The sequence below is a fragment of the Xenopus laevis genome, chromosome 1S, assembly GCF_017654675.1.
Source record: "Xenopus laevis strain J_2021 chromosome 1S, Xenopus_laevis_v10.1, whole genome shotgun sequence".
Classification (NCBI taxonomy): domain Eukaryota; kingdom Metazoa; phylum Chordata; class Amphibia; order Anura; family Pipidae; genus Xenopus; species Xenopus laevis.
In genome coordinates this window covers 39,559,374-39,578,394 of record NC_054372.1, presented here as the reverse complement: position 1 = coordinate 39,578,394, position 19,021 = coordinate 39,559,374, and the positions used below count along the sequence as shown (strand labels likewise).

The following is a 19,021-nucleotide window of genomic DNA, read 5'->3' as shown; positions in this document are numbered from 1 at the left end:
TTTTCTGCCAGCGTTTGTATCCTCTGAATCTTAGAGTTGAAGTCCTTTGAAAGTTTCAGGGCTGGAACAGTTTGAAATGATCAGATACTCTGCATTCCGAAGGGCAGAGAAGCAGAGAAGGGCTGTTATCTGTAGGATGGGTTCATTTATTGTTGAGGCTAACTTCAGTGAGAAAGTATCACCCGCGCTGCTTCTCTGCTCTTCTAATACAGAGTATCTGATCGTTTAACACTGCTCCTGCAACTTTGAGAGGCAGAGGATACAAATGCCTGCAGAAGAATGCTTATTTTATAAAAGCGGGACTCAATTTCTAAATAAAGTTTATTGCAAAGATGCTTCTTTAAAGGCTGAGAAGAGGTATTTGCAATATTATTTTTTGACTTTACATCCCCTTTAAAATCAGAGTATGTAAAATTGAGGTTACACTGTATATGCTATTAGAGGGATAGATATAGGACATGACTGTAGAGGGTATCCGAGTATTTGAAATGCATAATGTGAAAAAAAGATGTTACATGTGTCATGCCTGCTCAGATGTCAAATATACTTTATAATCTGTACATGATGTTTAATGAGGTATAATTATACCTCATATATATATATATATATATATATATATATATATATATATATATATATCTTACTTTTTCTTCATGTTATGGCCCCTTTGAGGCAAAGTGTATGTTTGAAAGACAATCTGTAAAAAAAAAAAGAAAATTAGCATCTGAAAAATGTCTGCAAATAATGTATATAATTGTAACAGCTTGTCTGTAACAGATTTACAAATTATTCAGGTCTAGTAGCTACTTCTGAGAAATGCCAGCAATAAGTACACCAAGTGGTAACAGTTTACCAGTCCACCACTTGGATTACTGAACTGCTACTGGGAAACATCAGGCAGACAAAATTAAATTAAAATCTACTGAATGTAGATTTTAGAAACACATTACAGAATAAAAAAATAAAATAGCATTTGCAAAAAAAGACACCTGAATAATTATTTTGTGAAAGTGAAGTTCTGACCGAGATAACAAGGCAAAAATAGGGATGAGCACGTAATGGTAAACAGAAAAGACAACGCGATGACAATGACAGACCAAATTGAAAGGTAGCAAAAGACAATAAGGTCAGGCAGAGTAAAACCCATGTCAGACTAAACAAAAGAAAAACAGAAAAAAAAGCTAGAACGAGGTAGAGAGTGAGATGGTCCTGTAGCTTGAGCTTCTATGACAGGCAAACCTCTTTTTCTACTTGATGATTTGCAAGGTGCCCCATAAGCTTAGCATTCCCAGACCACACTGAGCATGTGCGTGTCATTGACACCCCTGACAAAATACAAGATGGTGACCCTGTGTGCATAACTTTAAAGGCCTGGATCATTACTGTTATAGAGATTCTGAAAATTTAGGCTAGTGTAGTAAGTTTAGAATGTAACATTTTGGCATTTCTACCCATATTTCTTTCTAGGGTTTGCTTCTCCTTTAAAAAAAGGCAGATTCTCTTATAGCAGTGGTCCCCAACCAGTTGCTTATGAGCAACATGTTTCTCACAGTGGCTTGGATGTTGCTTCCAGTGGCCTCAAAGCAGTTGCTTATTTTTGAATTCCTGGTTAGGGTGCAGGTTTTGGTTGCATAAAAAACAGGTATCCGGCCAAACAGAGCCTCCTGTAAACTGCTTGTCCACATATGGGCTACCAATAGCCAATCACAGACCATAATTGGCACCTCCAGGAACTTTTTGGAAGCTTGTGTTGCTCTCCAACTTTTTTTTACATTTGAATGTGGCTCATGGGTAAAAAAGGTTGGGGATCTCTGCCTTACAGCAATGCCACCTACAGGAAGAAATAACTTTATAGGAACTTTACAGATATCTATTAAACCATTGATGGAAATGTGTCAAATGGCAAAATCACCCATCTCAGTTTCATTACCTTAGAGCACCCCACCTTCCTACACATTTTAAACCCAAACTCTGACCTGGAGGAGTGTGAGATAGAACAATGCAAATACCTTAATTTGGTATTCAATTTGCTTTACTCACTATAAAGGTGTGTTGACCTTTCTGGCGCACCACTCTGGCTTTTTTTTTACACGTCCCATAGCTTCTCTCAAACTACATCTAAAAGCAATATATATACAATCCTTTCAGCTGGGTATTGTACTAACTTAATCAATTAAAGTGAGTTTCAGTCCTGAATGTAACCCATATTGGGCAGGGAGGAAAATGCCTCTCCATTGGAAATTATTGAAATTGCCTCTTTGTTCTTCCAAAGTCACCCGAAGTTGCTTCAGGAGGAAACTTCGAGTGACTTTGCGATATGTAGGTTTTACCACCATCGATTTCAGTTATTTCCAACGGAGAGGCATTCCACAGTCAACCATAAATAATCTCAATCTCAATGACAAATCTCCCTGTCAGCCAGTGGCCTTAAGGAAAGAATTCCACCTTTTGGATAAATCCCCATTCCTTCCTACACCATGAATGCACCAAGCCTAAATAAAATGGTCCCCTCCCTCAATATTTTCCAATTGGCTCTCTCTTCATTGGATGCTGCAGGACAAGCCAATATTACTTTTCTTTGCATCTAAACTGGGTAACCAATATTAGTTAATTATCTGTTACTTTCATTCACTAAAAATATTGAGACCACAGCACTGGAGCTATTGGCTTGTAGGAGATGTAAGGAACCCAAACTGAGAATTAGTGTAATGTAAAACGCAGTATAAAATATATATTGATATAACAAAAAATATTGTCTCTACTAGAGTCTCTACTTAATATCTAGTATCTGCAGTAAAAATGCAGCATATGTGCTGGTTAAGGCTCCAACAAAACAATCATTGAGAAGAATGTTCTGCATTCTGTTCATCTGCATATTTCTCTTATATAGAAATAATTGCTGGTTAGGAACTGGCAAGTTTGGCCAGAAAATTCCTTTGCCAAAGCAAGTTAATTTCATAGTTTAACCACAAGCTTCAGTAAAATATGCTAACGTGCAGATCAGGAATGGGGAGATGTAAAAGCAGCATCAGACTGTCTCCTTGGCTTCATTTATCAGTTTCTGCTTCTTTTTTATTTGCTTTGAAAATGATCATATAAAATGTAATGGATTTTTCTTCTAGCTCTTTTTGAGATTATCATCAGGCTCTCTGGTTAGTTTTATAATAAAGATTGCAGATTGCCTGCAAAATTGGTCGTCCGTATTAAAGGGACATAGCAATAACAAACAGATACTTGTAAAGCTGTGTAATGCTAAGCAAACAGGGCTTGTGCTGAAGTTGTGTTTTGACAATTGTTTTAATTAAGAAATAGCCAAAGGTTTTTTTTGTTTGTTTTTATGCAAAAACAAGTGAAACATTATTTGGTATTCTTAACTCCTCTCACTGGTTAGTTTAAGGAGCCTTTATAATGAGCTTCTATCAATCTCAGTCCTACATCAAGCTGCAGAGCCCCCCGAAAGAATTTGTGGGACACTCATGGCCATGAATTTCTCCTCCCCAATAGCTCACTGTTGCTTAGTCTTGTACCTGTCTTCGTCTCTTAGTTAAGTGCAGGAAACATGGTTGGATTGCTGCTCATGGGTGGGGAGGGGGAGTAGATATAGAGTGAGTTCAGCAGCTTCAAGTCCCTGGAAATTATATTAACTTACATTAGTAACATTTGCAGAGAAATGTGTGCCCCCTAAATATTTCACTATTGACACATTTCTGGGAAAGAAGGTGTAAAATTTAAACCGCACAGATGTCACAATATAAAATTAAAAGACATTACAAATAATGCATTAGCAGAAATCCTGGGCTGCCACCCAGCATGTGACATTAGCCTGAGAAGTTTGCTCTCTTGTCAGTCTCAAGTTATTTTAGTGATTGTTCCTAGGAAAGTGTTGGATCATGGAGTCCACACACACACACAGTTATTACTATATGAAGTTTTCTGCATGGCTATCACTTATGCAACATACACAGGATTTCATAGCAATACACGCATTATTATTCCCAAAAGACTACATGTAAAAACAAGTGCCTCTGTACTTGCAGGGAGCAGGGTACAAACACACAAAGAGAACTGTGTGAGAAGTTTACCAGGGGGTCTATTGGGGGTACGATGGGGGCGCCCGTCACACCCTTGGCAGGGACGCCCACCGCATCCTTTCTCCTCGCGCACCGAATAGTAGCGGGCGCATGCACCTCTTCCGGGTTTGACGAGGAGCTGCATCTGGCATCATCGAGCACTGGACCAAAATTCAAATATTCTGGTAACTCATTGCCCAACATAAGGAATATTTGCTTAGTTCCTGGGTGCAGTTGCTCTAGTGTTCCTGCTCACATTTGACCCTGCTTGTCCCTGACTTCGTCTGGTTCGCTGCCTGCCATGACCCTTGTTTGTTATGACTATCCTTTTGGATCCTGTTCTGTACTGCGATATTGGTGTATTTTGACCTGGCCTGTGACCGCAAATACTACTCTATTTGTACCGCATTTTCTGACTGTTACAAACCTGGCCTGGCTTTCGACTAAGCATCTTTTTTCCCATTCTACTAATTCATACTCCATTCCCTAGCTTGCTCAGAACTCACCTCTCACGTTAAGACCTGCCTGCATCCAAATAGCAGAGTGCTAGTCCCAGAGCCAAAGGCTACTGTTATAGTAAGAGTGAACCGCGACTGGGTCCTTGGAGTCTGTTCTGAGTTTGGTATACCCTGTGTTACAATCTGCCTTGGGGTGGTATTATAACAAGAGCCCCTTTTGTGTACTGTGCCCACAAACACAACTGACTTGTACCTAATGAATCAAACACTAATGCTTTTATGCCAGAAATCAGCCAATTGCCACATATTGAGGCAAGAAAATAAAATGTACCCCTATTTTAAAATATAAAAGATATAGTGGAAGTCCCTTGGGACTCTGTAACTATATATATATATATATATATATATATATATATATATATATATATATATATATATATATATACACATATATATATATATATATACATATATATATATATACATATATATATACCATTTAGCATCATGCTGATTGCCAAACAACTTTTATAAGGATATAGTTTACATATATATGGCAATTAAGATATTATATTGATATATAAATAAATACACCAGCTCTTACATTGTTGTTGTTTTGTTAGTATATTTTATTTCACATTAATTTCCTTTTATATCTTTATTTAGGCAGATTACTATGCTAACATGCAGGCAATGCTAAAGATATGGAGCTGTTTTAAATCATTGTTGTAACAAGTGAATGCTTAATTAACTTCCTAAACATTAACTATGCCTTTATTTTCTCTAGTAATCTAGCAGAAACTCAGTAATTTCTAAATAAGTACGTTGGTGTCACTGGCATTATATGAGCCATGTCATGCATGACTGCAGTTGGTGGAACAGAGGATGATTAGAAAAAACAGGCAATATTCAGTTTCTTTACACCTCCTTAAGTTCTTGGAAGAAAAAATAAAATAAGTGATTTATCAGCAGCTGTGTTGACACAGTAGGCACTAAAGTTGTCAGAATTGCACTGTGCTGTTGGGCTGATGATGCACTCGCCCCACTTGGTTCCCTTATACACCTATATAAATAATTTCTCAATCTTCTGCCCATTTTCATTGTGGGTTCCCGTGTTACAGTGAAAAGTGTTTCTAGATAGTTTAGGGGGGGAATATGTAATGACATTTTGCTTACTTGAAAACATAATGAAGATGTTTTAAAATAGTTACATTTGTGTTTGCATAGAGACACAATCTACCTGTCACTGTGGCTGTGTACGCAGTGACAGACAGATGTTATTCTTGTCATTACACACAATTGGGGCAGTAGGGTCCCGAATCTGTGGTATGTGATTAGCCTAGGACATGCATGCCATTTTTAATTCTACCAATTCTAGCAAGCTGTGCAATAGTGCAATAGTCTTAAAAGAATTCATCAGCAGCTTAAGGGTGGTTGCACACGTGAAGATTTGGGGGAGATTAATTGGCCAGCTACAAATCTTCTCTTCTTCAGGCGACAACTCCCCTGAAATGCCTTCCCGCTGGCATTGAAGTTGCCTTACGAGGAAACTTTGAGCGATTCTTATTCCATCCCGCCGGTGATTAGTATTCTTGCCGGCGGGATGGCATAAGAATCGCTTCGGATTTCTGGAGTTGCCCAAAGTTTCCTCGTAAGGCAACTTCGAAAATGTATACCAAGGCATAAGGGGAGATTAGTCACCCGAAGTAGGGGAGATTTGTCCCTGGTTGACTAATCTCCCTGAATCTTCAAGTGTGCCATCACCCTAAAGGGGTTGTTCACCTTACAAACACTTTTTAAGTTTAATTGTTTTCAGATTGTTCTCCAGAAATAAAGACTTTTTTCAATTACTTTCCATTTTCAATTTTTACAGTTTTTCCAAAATCTAAGTTTAAAGTTGAATGTTCGTGTCTCTGGTGTTTGAGTCTGGCAGCTCAGTAATTCAGGTGCAGACTCTAAACTATTTTGCAACATTTAGTTTCTCAGAAGTGAAATATTAGCAACTATTGTATCAATTCTAACAGCTGCCTTTAATGAAACCCAGGGATTCTGCTGAGCAGGGACAAACATAAGAAATGTATCAACTAAACATATCAATTTAGAACAGTTTACAGGGTCAGCGACCCCCCCCCCCAGAGCTGATTTATAAGGTGAAAAATTACACTTCAATATTAGAAAAACAGTCACACATAGAAAAAGTCTTATTTCTGGTGAACTATCTGAATCCAACTGAATTGAAAAAAGTGTTGGAAGGTGAACAACCCCTTTAACTAAGCAAGTTTAACCAGACAAATGAAACAACTGCACAGCAATTTTAAAGTGTGTCATATTATGATATCCTTAAAGGGGAAGGAAACCTAGTTGGCGCAAAAACCCTCCCCCCCTCCCGTGTGTTGCCCACCCTCCCTCCTCCCCCCTGGCCTACCTGTCCTGCTGGGCAAATGCCCCTAAATTGTTACTTACCCTTCTGCGCAGGTCCAGTCCAGGGAGTTCACAGACGACATCTTCTTCCACGCGATCTTCTTCCTGCTTTGAACGGCGCATGCGCAGTAGGAGCATTTCACTGGTACGATCTACTGCACATGCGCCAAAAGTACATCGTGACTTTTGGTGCATGCGCAGTAGATCTGTACCGGCGAAATGCTCCTACTGCGCATGCGCCAAAACGCCGTTCAAAGCAGGAAGAAGATCGCTTGGAAGAAGATGTCGTCTGTGAACTCCCTGGACCTGCGCAGAAGGGTAAGTAACAAGTTAGGGGCATTTGCCCAGCGGGACAGGTGGGCAACACACGGGAGGGTTTTTGCGCCAACTAGGTTTCCTTCCCCTTTATAGAGGGATGGGATCTGCTATCCAGAAAGCTCCCAATTCTGGGATTTCCATCTCCCACATACTCCATTTTAATCAAGTAATCATTTTTTTAAAAAAAATATTTTCTTTTTCTCTGTAATAATACAGTATCTTGTACTTGATCCCAACTAAAATACAACTAATCCTTGCTGAAGGCAAAACAACCTTATTGGGTTAATTAAATATTTAAATTATTTTTTTAGCTTTATTAAATGTTATATTAAACATAAAGGTACCATAACTGTATGTATGTATGTATGTATATATAGATATAGATATAGATATAGAGAGAGAGAGAGAGAGAGAGAGAGAGAGAGAGAGAGAGAGAGAGAGAGAGAGAGAGAGAGAGAGAGAGCTCATTAAAACATGCATAAAGCAAAAACAGCAATATTTATAAAATAAAATTTTGGGATCACTGATCAAAAAGCTTACTTTTGCCACTCACTTTCTTCCTTCCACTGCCTGGTGCTCCTCTTCTTCAAATACATCAGTGGCCAGAGGTACTGTTCAACTAAGCGCCACACTGCCATATTATACCAGTTTCCCAGACATTGCCAGCAACTTTTTTAAGCCGGGAGCATGTGCAATACAGAAACTGTGGCACTAACCTCATTTTTTGTATATAGATATATGGCAATATTTTTTTCTATGGATTAAGGCAAAATATGACAAAATTGAGACCAGAGTTGATGGTGATCAATAAGTTTGATGCCACAAAGGGCTGACCTTGGCCTGGGGAAAAACGCAGGACAAGAATCTGCCTCTCTGCTGGCACCAACTTTCTTCCTGGCCTGTACCTGGAACCATGACTAGTAAGGGACAGATTGCAGCAGATTGTTGTTTGGATATTATTAATGGCTGAAACATTGTCAGATGTACAATTTTAGTACACAAAATCTGAACGTCTATAGAAACCTAAAAAAACATTAACACATTTTTAGGTTTTATTGAGGTGAATTGAGGTTGAATTAACAAGTTACGGGACCTGTGCATTTGCATTGTCTGGTACAGGGACTTTAAATAAAACTCTCCTACAATGAGATTTATCTTGAGCTGAAAGATACACAGATATTTTTGTTTATGCAGCTGACTCTGGTCAATGGCAGCACCACTTCTTGGCAGCAGGTGTTTATTTTTGCATTGTGCCTCTGGAATCCTCTCTTTCTTCAACTAAACCTTTACTTTTATTCCTAAGAAAGCCTCCAAAATACTTCAGAGTGGGCAGCCCAAAACAGACCAGTGCTGCCTCACATACACATATTTTGTGTACTCTGTTGTTAGCATTATCAAATATATCCTTACATTTTAAAATGTAATTAAGAATATGTATATGTCAATTAAAAAATGTTTGTGACTATCTTATTTATAAACAAACTATATTTAATAAGAAATGGACAATATTTTGATGTGGCTGACACTGTAAAATGACATCTAGAAACAATGAACTCTGATAGTAAAAGATGTGGCAGACGTAGATGAACAATAAGATCAGACGACAGGTTGCTTTATGGTTTAGGGTGTTTTGCTCTAAATTTGGGGACCTGTATAGAGTTTCAACAATCCTAAATCAAAGGAACTACCGCAGTATTCTTCAGTGACATGGCACACCCTCTGGTATGAGCCGTATCAGACAGCTGTTTGTCATGCAACAGAATAATGATCCTAAGCATACCTCCAAGCTCTGTCAGATCTATTTGAAGAAAAGGGAAGATAAAGGGATGCTAATGACCTTAATCCCAATGAGCTCATGTGTGGGCAAATCTGCAACAATGTTGGAGAGAACTTTCAGACCAATATCTTGACTATTTAATTAATAGAATGCCCAGAATTTGTTCTTCTGTGATCACTGCAATTTTCATGAGTCAAAACCTGTTTTAAGCTCTGTTGAGCAGGGCTTTTTAATCAACTGAATCAGTTATTGGTTAAATGTTTTTATAGATATGCCTATTTTTAACATACATAATTCAGAGGTGTCTACATTTTTTGCTTTAGCCAGAGTGGTGCCTTCTCTTGTCCTGCTCCATCCCATTGTAGACAACTAATCAATCACCTGTCAAATCTGGACTAGTGCAAAAGCCTGCAACGCCTCAAATATAGAAATCTTTGACACCTGAGTGCAAAAAGGAGGGGACCCTACACAAGATGTTTAGAATGCCATACCAGCTGAATTTAATACAAGGGTAGTATTATATAAAAAATAAGTCCTCTATTAGACAGAGATGGTAAAGTAAACACTGGCTCCAGGTGAACATGCCCCAGACCTTCAGCATAGGAAGTAAATACAGGAATAGTATTTTGCAGACTGGCACTGGTCTGGAGCCCAATAAGTAGATAAACTATAAGCAGCTAATTTTTAAAGCCTTACGCATTTCGTGCTCCCACGAGCATTTAGTCATAAGCTTAGGCTTGATGCAAGTGTCAGGGATTCTCTGGCATTCCTTCAAAACCCCGGAAAAAGATCTGAAAAGTTATATCTTGTAGGATTTTGTTTTTATTTGCTTTGAAGCTTCATATATGAGCCCTGGTATTCCTAGAATGTAAAAAAAAAAAACTACTTTAGTATAGATACTGTGCTAATTACAGACAATACACTTTAGGTCTTAAAGAGTAAATTGCCCAATGCTTCTTAATAACTACAGTTTAACATTTCAAAAAGTTATGAACTGAAAAGATTGCTGGTAATTGCAGGGTTTCCTTGCATCTATGTGTGTAACAGTGCGAAGTTCAGCAGAGCAGATGCAGGTTTCTAAGCAAAATATATGGATTCAATGCTAGATGCAAATCTGGATAGTGCCAAGGCACACTCAGTGTTGTGGCCTCTGGTGAAAAGGGCTCTCTGGATCTATACTCTATAATAATATCCTCTTATGTACTTTAAAAGAGAATCATGTCCCATTGCAAGAGCTGTAGGAAATATCCCCAACCTTGACAGCATTCTGAATTATGATTAGAAAATAGGAGGGCTTAGTCAGACAGACCTTTCCAGGAACATTATATAAGGCTCATTGTTTTTATTAATCTTTCACCTGCTTGTTCAGCCCTTTTATCAAAACTGATTTCAGCTCAACATTGTAACAAGAAACCAGCTTGTTAACAGATAATGCTGTGGCCTGAATGCTAAGAGAATAGTACTTTAGACAATAACTTGCAATGGCAACTGTGTGGCTAATATACCTGAAATCCAATTTTCATGCCTCAAGCATACTCGAATATGCTCAAATACATGGAAATTAGTAATGCTCTTGTTACATTGCATTCAACAGGGAAAATGGCAATATATGTTACATAACTGAATTTGTCCTGAGTAGACCAGAATGTTTTGTGGTACATTCTGAAGAACAAAGACATTTTCTGTTTAGTGAGGTTTGTCATTGTTCCTAAAAATAGAAACTTTCATGGACAGAAAATTACATACTTTTAAAAGAAATGAATACAGGCTTGGTATTTTACTGTGTGGTGGAGTTGCAGCATACTACAACATTAACATATAACATAAGCCAGGCCAACAACAATTCCCTTTAATCTCTAATTGTCAGTCCCAGGAGAAGTCATTTGAATATCCACAGTGATGGCAGCCCCAGGACAAAGACTATTATGTGCAGGACCTTTGGGAAAATTATTAGAGAATACAATAAGGCTAATGGCACGCCATGCTACTTCAAACAGACTTTTATGAGAACTGCTTGTTAATGCTGGAGCTGGCACTGACAGGGCCTAAAATGCCATAACTGCTAACAGAGTATATATACTGTAATTAGAAACCTCTTCATTGTGAATATATTAGGGTCATTAAGACAGCTACCAAAAATGCCCTCCCCTTTTAAATAAAACAAGGGATATTTTTCCATATTATTCAATATATTCAAGCTGGCCAACTCCGTCATCTAAAGTCACCCCTGCTATGCTCAGTCCTACACTCATCTGATTCATTAAGGGGCAGATTTATCAAGGGGTGGTCAAAACTGTCAAATTTCGACTAGGGCGTTATTCAAATCCGATTTGAGCTTTTAAAAAAATTATAATTAGAGTTTCGAGATTTATCATACTCTGCCCCTTTAAGAACTCGAATTTGGCTATTCACAACCTAAAACCTCCCGAGTTGCTGTTTTTAAGTCAATGGAAGACGTCCAGGGATAAATTAGGAGTTGTTTGCAGCCTTCCTGACATTTGAGTTTTTTTCGGAGAAAAAACTTGAATCAATTTTTCTAAATTTGAATCAAATTCGATTTCGTTTCCAGTTTTTGGCTTGATTTAATTCATCCGAGTTTGAAAAATTTGATTTTTCTTTTTTTTAATAAATTACAATTGGTTGAATTTCAAATTTATGGGAGTTTAGGGGAGTTTTTAAAAACTCACATGAATCTTAAATTGACCTTTGATAAATGTGTCTCTAAGGGTTCTAGTATTTATTTCTAGGCACTTCTATAGGGACTATGTTTTACCTGCAACTTGCTTTTCCCAGGTTAAATCTCCCAAATCATGGCTCTTATTTACCTACTGTATATACCATGATGTTAGTGCATGGATGATTTTTATTAGTTTGTTTAAAAGCAGAGAAAAAATCCTGGCATGAGCTGTCCTCTGTGTTTACCACAGTGTTAAACATGTCTATAAAAACTACAGAGCTCATATACCAAGCAAGTGCAAAGTTCACAAGGAAACTTTATTTTCTATATTCCATTTCCAATGTAATTGCAGGTGCCAGTAGACTAACTTGTGCATGAATTATATTCACATGGGTAATCCCCTGGTTGCTGTGTGAGAATCACTAGATATTAACGTGCAATTAATTAGCTGCTTGTCAATTGCACGTCTAGGTACAAAACCAGAAGGAAGCCCTGGAAGAAATATTTTATTAAAGGAGAAACAAACCCCTTATTAAAAAAAACCCTACCCCACACAGACCCCCCTCCCTCCAGCCTAGCTGCTACCCCGAGCAAAGGCCCTAACTTTTTACTTACCCCTCGGTGCAGATTCTGGGATTCGGAGTTCACGGCAGCCACCTTCCAGGTCTTCGGTAATCTGACAACGAGAGAGGCGTAGTGGCACATGCGCGATTGGAGCAGTTTCCCGGTTTGCATGCGCCGAAATTGCTGAAGCACCGAAAGAAGAAAGGAAGATGGCTGCCGTGAACTCTAATAAGGGTCTATGTGGGGTAGGGTTTTTTTTTATATCGCGTTTGTTTCTCCTTTATGATAAGTGTAAGTTCCAAAGTACCTGCACCATTCCTGATCTTCTACATAATGATGTGTTCATTAGCCCTCTGTGTTACACCAGCGAGTAATGTTTGCTCTCTAAGGGTAAGATCGGATACACATCAGCATACATTTCTGTGCTGAAATTGACTCCATATTTCTGCACACAGACTGACGCAGCTTCTGTGAATGCAGACACCATAGTGGGCTGAGGAGAGTGAAGTCAGTGGCATAACTATAGAAGAAGATCCCACAGTCCACGGGGACCAGGGGGGAAGCAGATCCCGGACCGCAGGTTCAGCTTCCTCTATAGCTAAAAAGCATACCCCTCCCCAGTTGCTCTGTTACCTGTGGGTGGGGAAGGAGACACAGGTGGCCAGGACACCTGCGTGGGCAGGTAGTAGGTAGACGTGGAGAGGTTTAACTCAGGGCAGGCAGAAGGGTGGTTGGGGATTGCAGGGTGCCGGGGGATTGCAGGGGGAAACAAGTGCACTCTAGTTATGCCACTGAGTGCAGAGGCAGTTTCTCAGCCTGTGTTTATATGCAGAAACAGCTCAGTGTGGAATTACCCTAAGGCTACGGGCACAAATGCGTATTTAGAGAGTGTTTTTGGCGTGGTTCGCACCACGGATTTAAAACAAAAAAGCGGACCACTGCGTATCTGCGCTAGCAGCTTAGGCAATGGAACAATATCAGCTACTGTATCTTTCATACCATAGGGTTATCAGATCCTGTCTATATATTCATTCATTTGGGTTTAGATCTCTTTTGAATTATTGCAATCAGACCTTAAGATGGCCATAGATGTAAAGATTTTTAACAGATCCAATCGTTATCGTAAGACCACGATTATCTCGAAATGATCATTTAAATGTACGATGTGTCCATCAACTAAAAAGACCATTTCAGGAAACTGAAGAGTAGCTGCCTGCTTGGCCCTGCAAACATAGAAAGGTTGCATTGGGACCGATAAAGATTTTTAAACCTGGCCGATCAATTTTCTGACAGATGTCGGCTGAAAAAACTTAAGATGTATGATCGTTTGAATACCACTAACCGCACGATAATTTGACGGATTGGTCAGACTGCAATGAAATCGGTCGTTCACCAAAGAAGAATGGTCGCGTCTATGGGGACCTTAAGAACCATGCCTACCAGCAGCAGTGTTTTGGGGTTCCTCTTTTTACAAGATGTTAAGAGATATAACTTCTATATTAGACGTCATATTATTTGTTGAACGCTTGCTTAAATATAACATGTATAAAAATAAAAATAAGTCTTTTGCAAATGTGTAGGCCCTATATAAATAAAGGATAATACAAAGCTCCAATTTTCGAAAATGCCTTTTCCCATAAACTACATTATACATAAATAATGCAAATTTTTAAATATTTCTTTTTCTCTGTAATAATAAAACAGTAGCTTGTCCTTGATCCCCACTAACATATTCTTAATCCTTATTGGAAGCAAAACCAGTCTATTGGGTTTATTTAATGTTTACATAATTTTCTAGTAGACTTAGGGTTGGGGCGGACAAGCAGATTCAGGGAGATTTAGTCGCCTGGCGACTAATTGCCTCTTCTGCATGGCGACAATCTCCCCGAACTGCCTTCCGTCTGCTTGAATGAAGAATCACCTGCGCTAATACACTGGCGGTGCTTCGATTTCAGAAGTCGCCCGAAGTTTCCTCGTGAAGCAACTTTGGAAATCGAAGCGCTGCGAGTGCATTAACACAGGTGATTCTTCATTCAAGCATACAGAAGGCAGTTCGGGGAGATTGACGCCACTCAGAAGAGGCGATTAGTCATCAGGCGACTTAATCTCCCCAAATCTGCTCGTCTGCCCCAACCCTTACGGTATGAAGATCCAATTTACAGAAAGATCCATTATCCGGAAAACCCCAGGTCCCAAGCATTCTGGATAACAGGTCCCATACCTGTACATAAAAGTTGACCTGAGGAAAGATGTTAATGGAAGAGTGTATGTAAACAGGTACAGTTGCCTTCAGCAATAGCAGCAGCTGTGCTATAGTACAGAATTCATTACTGTGCAGAATGCAGGCGGTTTTCCATCTTACAGTTTAAGCCAAATATTAATTTAAGAAATATTTTTTACTCTGGATCTGGTGTAACCGATCTTTGCCCCTTTTACAGGAAATTAGAATAGAGAACCGGCATAAAGCGAAATCCCATAACAGACATGGCTGTCTCATATTTCATTCAGTTGCATTCCTCTCTTGCCCTAGTGAGACCTGCGAAGGCTTGGTGTCAGTCTTTTCTTTGCTTCTATCAAAATGATTTTTTCCTGACGTGCATTGTGAATCGCCTTCTAAAAACACAACCGTGCTGAGTGTTTCTTTTCTTCATTCATAAATCACCAGAAGTGTTTTAGCCTTATTTTTCTGTGTAGGTGATATTACAGCAGACAGACATGCTTTAGCACTATTATTTTAGACTTAATACCTAGCTGACACTTGAGCTGGAGTCAACAGCTTGAATGACAGTTTACAAGTAAAGTCACATGGAAGTTAAAGGGGTTGTTCACCTTCCAAACACTTTTTTCAGTTCCGTTGTTTTCAGATTGTTCAACTGCTTTACATCTTTTATATTTTACCGTTTTCCCAAACATTTAAAATGTAATGTCTCTATAGTGTTTCAGTCTGGCTGCTCCGTGATCCAGAAGCATTCCCGACATGTTACAATTTGCTACAATTAGTTGATCCATTTCTCAGCAGTATTTGTGGAATATTAGCAACTAGTGTATCAACTCTAACAGCTGCCTTTAATGAAGCAGGGCCATAGATAACTAATGTATCAATTAAGCAATTAATGACCCTCCCCAGAGCAGCTTTAGAAGGTTAAAAAAAATAAAACTTTACACTTCAATAATAGAAAAAAAACATTACAAATAGAAAGTAACTGGAAACCCTCTTTATTTCCAGTGAACTCTCTGAAAACAACTGAACTGAAAAAAGTGTTGGACGGTGAACAACCCCTTTAACAGATCTAACACATAGGGGCATATTTATCAGGGGTCGAAATTTCAAAATTGAAAAAAACTTTGAAATTCGAATTCAAAAAGACCAACCGAAATTAAGTTGATTCGAAATTCGAATCGTTCCAATCGAAAGAATAGCGCATTCGATCAAATTCGATTTTTCAAAGTCCAGCAATTCAATCCGAATAGGTTCTAGAAGGTCCCCCACAGGCTAAACAGCAATTTGGCAGGTTTTGGATGGCGAATGCTCTTCAGAACAGGGTCACCTTAGTAATGTCATGAACCTTTAGTACATCTGTATAAAAGCCTTTAGTTATACTTATTAAACAGCTTAGCATCTATTTCTCTCCTCACTGAAGATGAGTGTACCATTTTAGTATCTAAATACAGGTATGGGACCTGTTATCCTGAATGCTTGGGACCTGGGACTTTCCGGATAATGGGTCTTTCTGTGATTTGGATCGTCATACTTTAAGTCCACTAGAAAATCATGAAAACATTAAATAAGCGCAATGGGTTGGTTCTGCTTTCAATAAGGATTAATTACATCTTAGTTTGGATCAAGTACAAGGTACTGTTTTATTATTACAGAGAAAAAGGAAATCATTTTTAAAAATCTGGATTATTTGGATAAAATGAAGTCTATGGGAGACAGCCATTCTGTAATTCGGAACATTCTGAATAACGGACCCCATACCTGTACGTGCATATATAAGGAATGCTTTGGCATTTATTGACGCAGCAGTTATGTAAAGGCATGGCTAGTATGAAAGCGATACCGTAAAATATCAGAAAAGCTGAATAGAATAAAAAAGGTGATTGTGGCAGTTTTATGTCAACAGTATCATTGGAATGGAATTTGCAGGCATCATTGCGTATAAAATGTAGAACAATACAGCGGAGAAAGTCAGCAATGTAATGACAGAGATGAGGATATAAAGGAAGAATTTGTAACTGCTAAATTATTTCCAAGAACAATCCTAGTGCGCAGCAGCAGGTCGGACTGACCCACCGGGATACCAGGAAAACCCCCAGAGGGCCCATATGTCGGTGGGCAACTTGCTTCTAACCATTTAGCCTATTTCATGGTCATTTCCTATTTCTTTATGGGGAAAAATGCTTAATAATGGAAGAATATAGTAAGTAGAAATAAACAACTAGGAGAATCAAGAGGTTGAGTGAGGAGAGGAGGAACAATAGTTTGGAAAGTGGGACCATGGTCTAAAGTTTTCTGGTGGGCCACTGGCATCCCAGTCCGACTCTGCACAGCAGCAATGTAGTTACTCAATTATACCACAATAAAATGGTACATAAAGATCACAGACATAGCAGAAATGTAGGTACAGAGTAGGTAGAAAGGGGAGGATCGATCGCCTTTACAATAATTTGGCTTTATTAAAGCACACACAGTGATTTTGAGAGGCAGTGCATGTGCAAAACAAGCTTACGTGTTTCATGTCTTAAAGGAGAAATCAACCTGTGGGGAAAAAACCCTGCCCCCCCCACCCCAAGTAGCCCTCCTTCCTCCACCCCAGGCCAACTACCCCCTCCCCACCCCCGGAAATGCCCCATACTCTATACTTACCCCTCGGCGCAAATTCTTCCAGCAAAGTTCCACGTGTCCATCTTCGGCGTCCTCTGTAAGCTGACTGATCGGTACTTCTGCGCATCCGCAGTTGGAGCAGTTTCCGACAACTGCGCATGCGCGGAATTACACGGAAATTGCCGATCTCTCAGTCAGCTGACCAAGGAGCCGGAAGATAGACGTGTGGAACTTCGTTGGAAGAATCTGCACCGAGGGGTAAGTATGGAGTATGGGGCATTTCCCCAGGGGGGTAGTTAGCCTGGGGGGGGAGGGAGGTCTACCTGGGGTGGGGGGTACGGGGTTTTTTTCCCCACAGGTTGATTTCTCCTTTAAGGTGGCCATAGACGTAGACATCCGCTCGTTTGGCGACATCGCCAAATGAGCGGATCTCTTCCTGATATGCCCACATAGAAATGGGCGATATCAGGCTGATCCAATCGTTGTGCCCTCGGATCATAATGGATCCGATATGGGTGGTCATACTGCATAGACTCACAGGTGCTGGATGGGATTTTTTAACCTGCCCGATCTAGGGCCAGATATCGATCTGAGAAGCCCGTCGGATGGCCCCACACACTGGCCAATATGCTGCCAATTCGGTCTGTCGGACGCTTTTATCAGCCTGTGTATGGGGGCCTTTAGGGTACCTATTCATACTCATATACTGTGAGTCTGTGAATGAAGTTTCCTGAATTAATTCAGACTCCTGATGAAATTAGAAACAGGAGAAAGGTGATGGTGGAGCAATGTTATTGCCAGTGGTCCCCCAATGAGATGGAATGTTTTTATAGACTGTGTGTCCTTCACATGGGGACACCCAGCTGTCTGTATTTAGGACATGGGACTGTCTCTCTGCTCTGCGGGAGCTCCTCACATCCCCACACAATGATCCGCATTCTAACGTTGCACAAGGGATAAAAGGGAGGGGAGGAGAAGGAGGATCACAGCAGTCACTTTTGTTATTTTTGGATGCTAATATTCCTCCCCAAAATACACACCCTGCTTGCCCGCCCTACTGCCCGTGTCATGCCCACACACACACACACAATCACACACACACACAATCACACACACTTGCACTGGGCTTCTGCCAGCAACATTTAGCGCACTACTTGCCCCTCCTATAGCCGGGAGCCTTTTGTTCTGCACATTCAGCGGCTGAGAGAGAGAGAGAGAAGGGCTTCCCCTGTCTGTTGCCTACATGTGACTTACTGGAATGTTGGCGTCCTCCTCCTAAGCGCCTATCACTCGTCTCAGATATTACTGGGGGCCACAGCAGGAGGCCGCCTGTACCGAGACCAAGCAAAGCGCTGCTGTGCGGAGTTATCTCACGATCATGCTCAGTGCTGCCCCGGACTCCGGTAAGTGACACAAGTGCAGCGGCACGTTTCTGTTATCCCTCCGCTGATAGGGTGAGTGCGAGGCATAGACAGGTGCTTTCCTTACCTTTCTACTCACTACTCTGAACATAGCCAGCGCCGGAACTTTGTGAGCTCCCAAAGACTCAAACCATGTCATTAGGATGACTCATAGATGCACTTATTTGATGCTACCATTTAAAGTGACAGAAGGGGGTCATTACCCTCCCCCCCCCAAAAAAATGATGTAGGGTTAGTTTACATCTTTGTGGAGGATGCTGGGAGATGTAGTCCTTCAACAGCCTGGTACATTACCAAGGAAGCTCAGCTGCTTTAGTGTCTTGGACGTTAAAGAGCAACACTATGATGAGTATGTGCAGCCACAGAAGCTGTTACCTGAGATCATCTCTGGCTTTCCTCTCACAAAGTGGCACTGGCTGCCAATCATTAACACACAGGGGTGTTCCCTTGTATTGCTGTGTTTACCTGCAGCCAACCTGCACCCAGTGGA

The 19,021-nt window shown here is 40.1% G+C and overlaps 1 protein-coding gene across 3 annotated transcripts in view; it reads left to right on the top strand.

Moving 5' to 3' along the window:
• The window catches only part of palld.S (palladin, cytoskeletal associated protein S homeolog), a 201,256-nt gene that overhangs the window by 37,173 nt on the left and 145,062 nt on the right, over positions 1 to 19,021 (top strand). The window contains exon 1 of one of the 3 annotated variants that reach the window (XM_041579523.1): positions 18,397 to 18,513. The exons of the other annotated variants lie outside the window; for them this stretch is intronic. The gene's annotated coding sequence lies outside the window, so the exon portion shown is untranslated. Of the gene's footprint in view, positions 1 to 18,396; positions 18,514 to 19,021 lie in introns of those variants that run through there. 3 annotated transcript variants of the gene reach the window in all.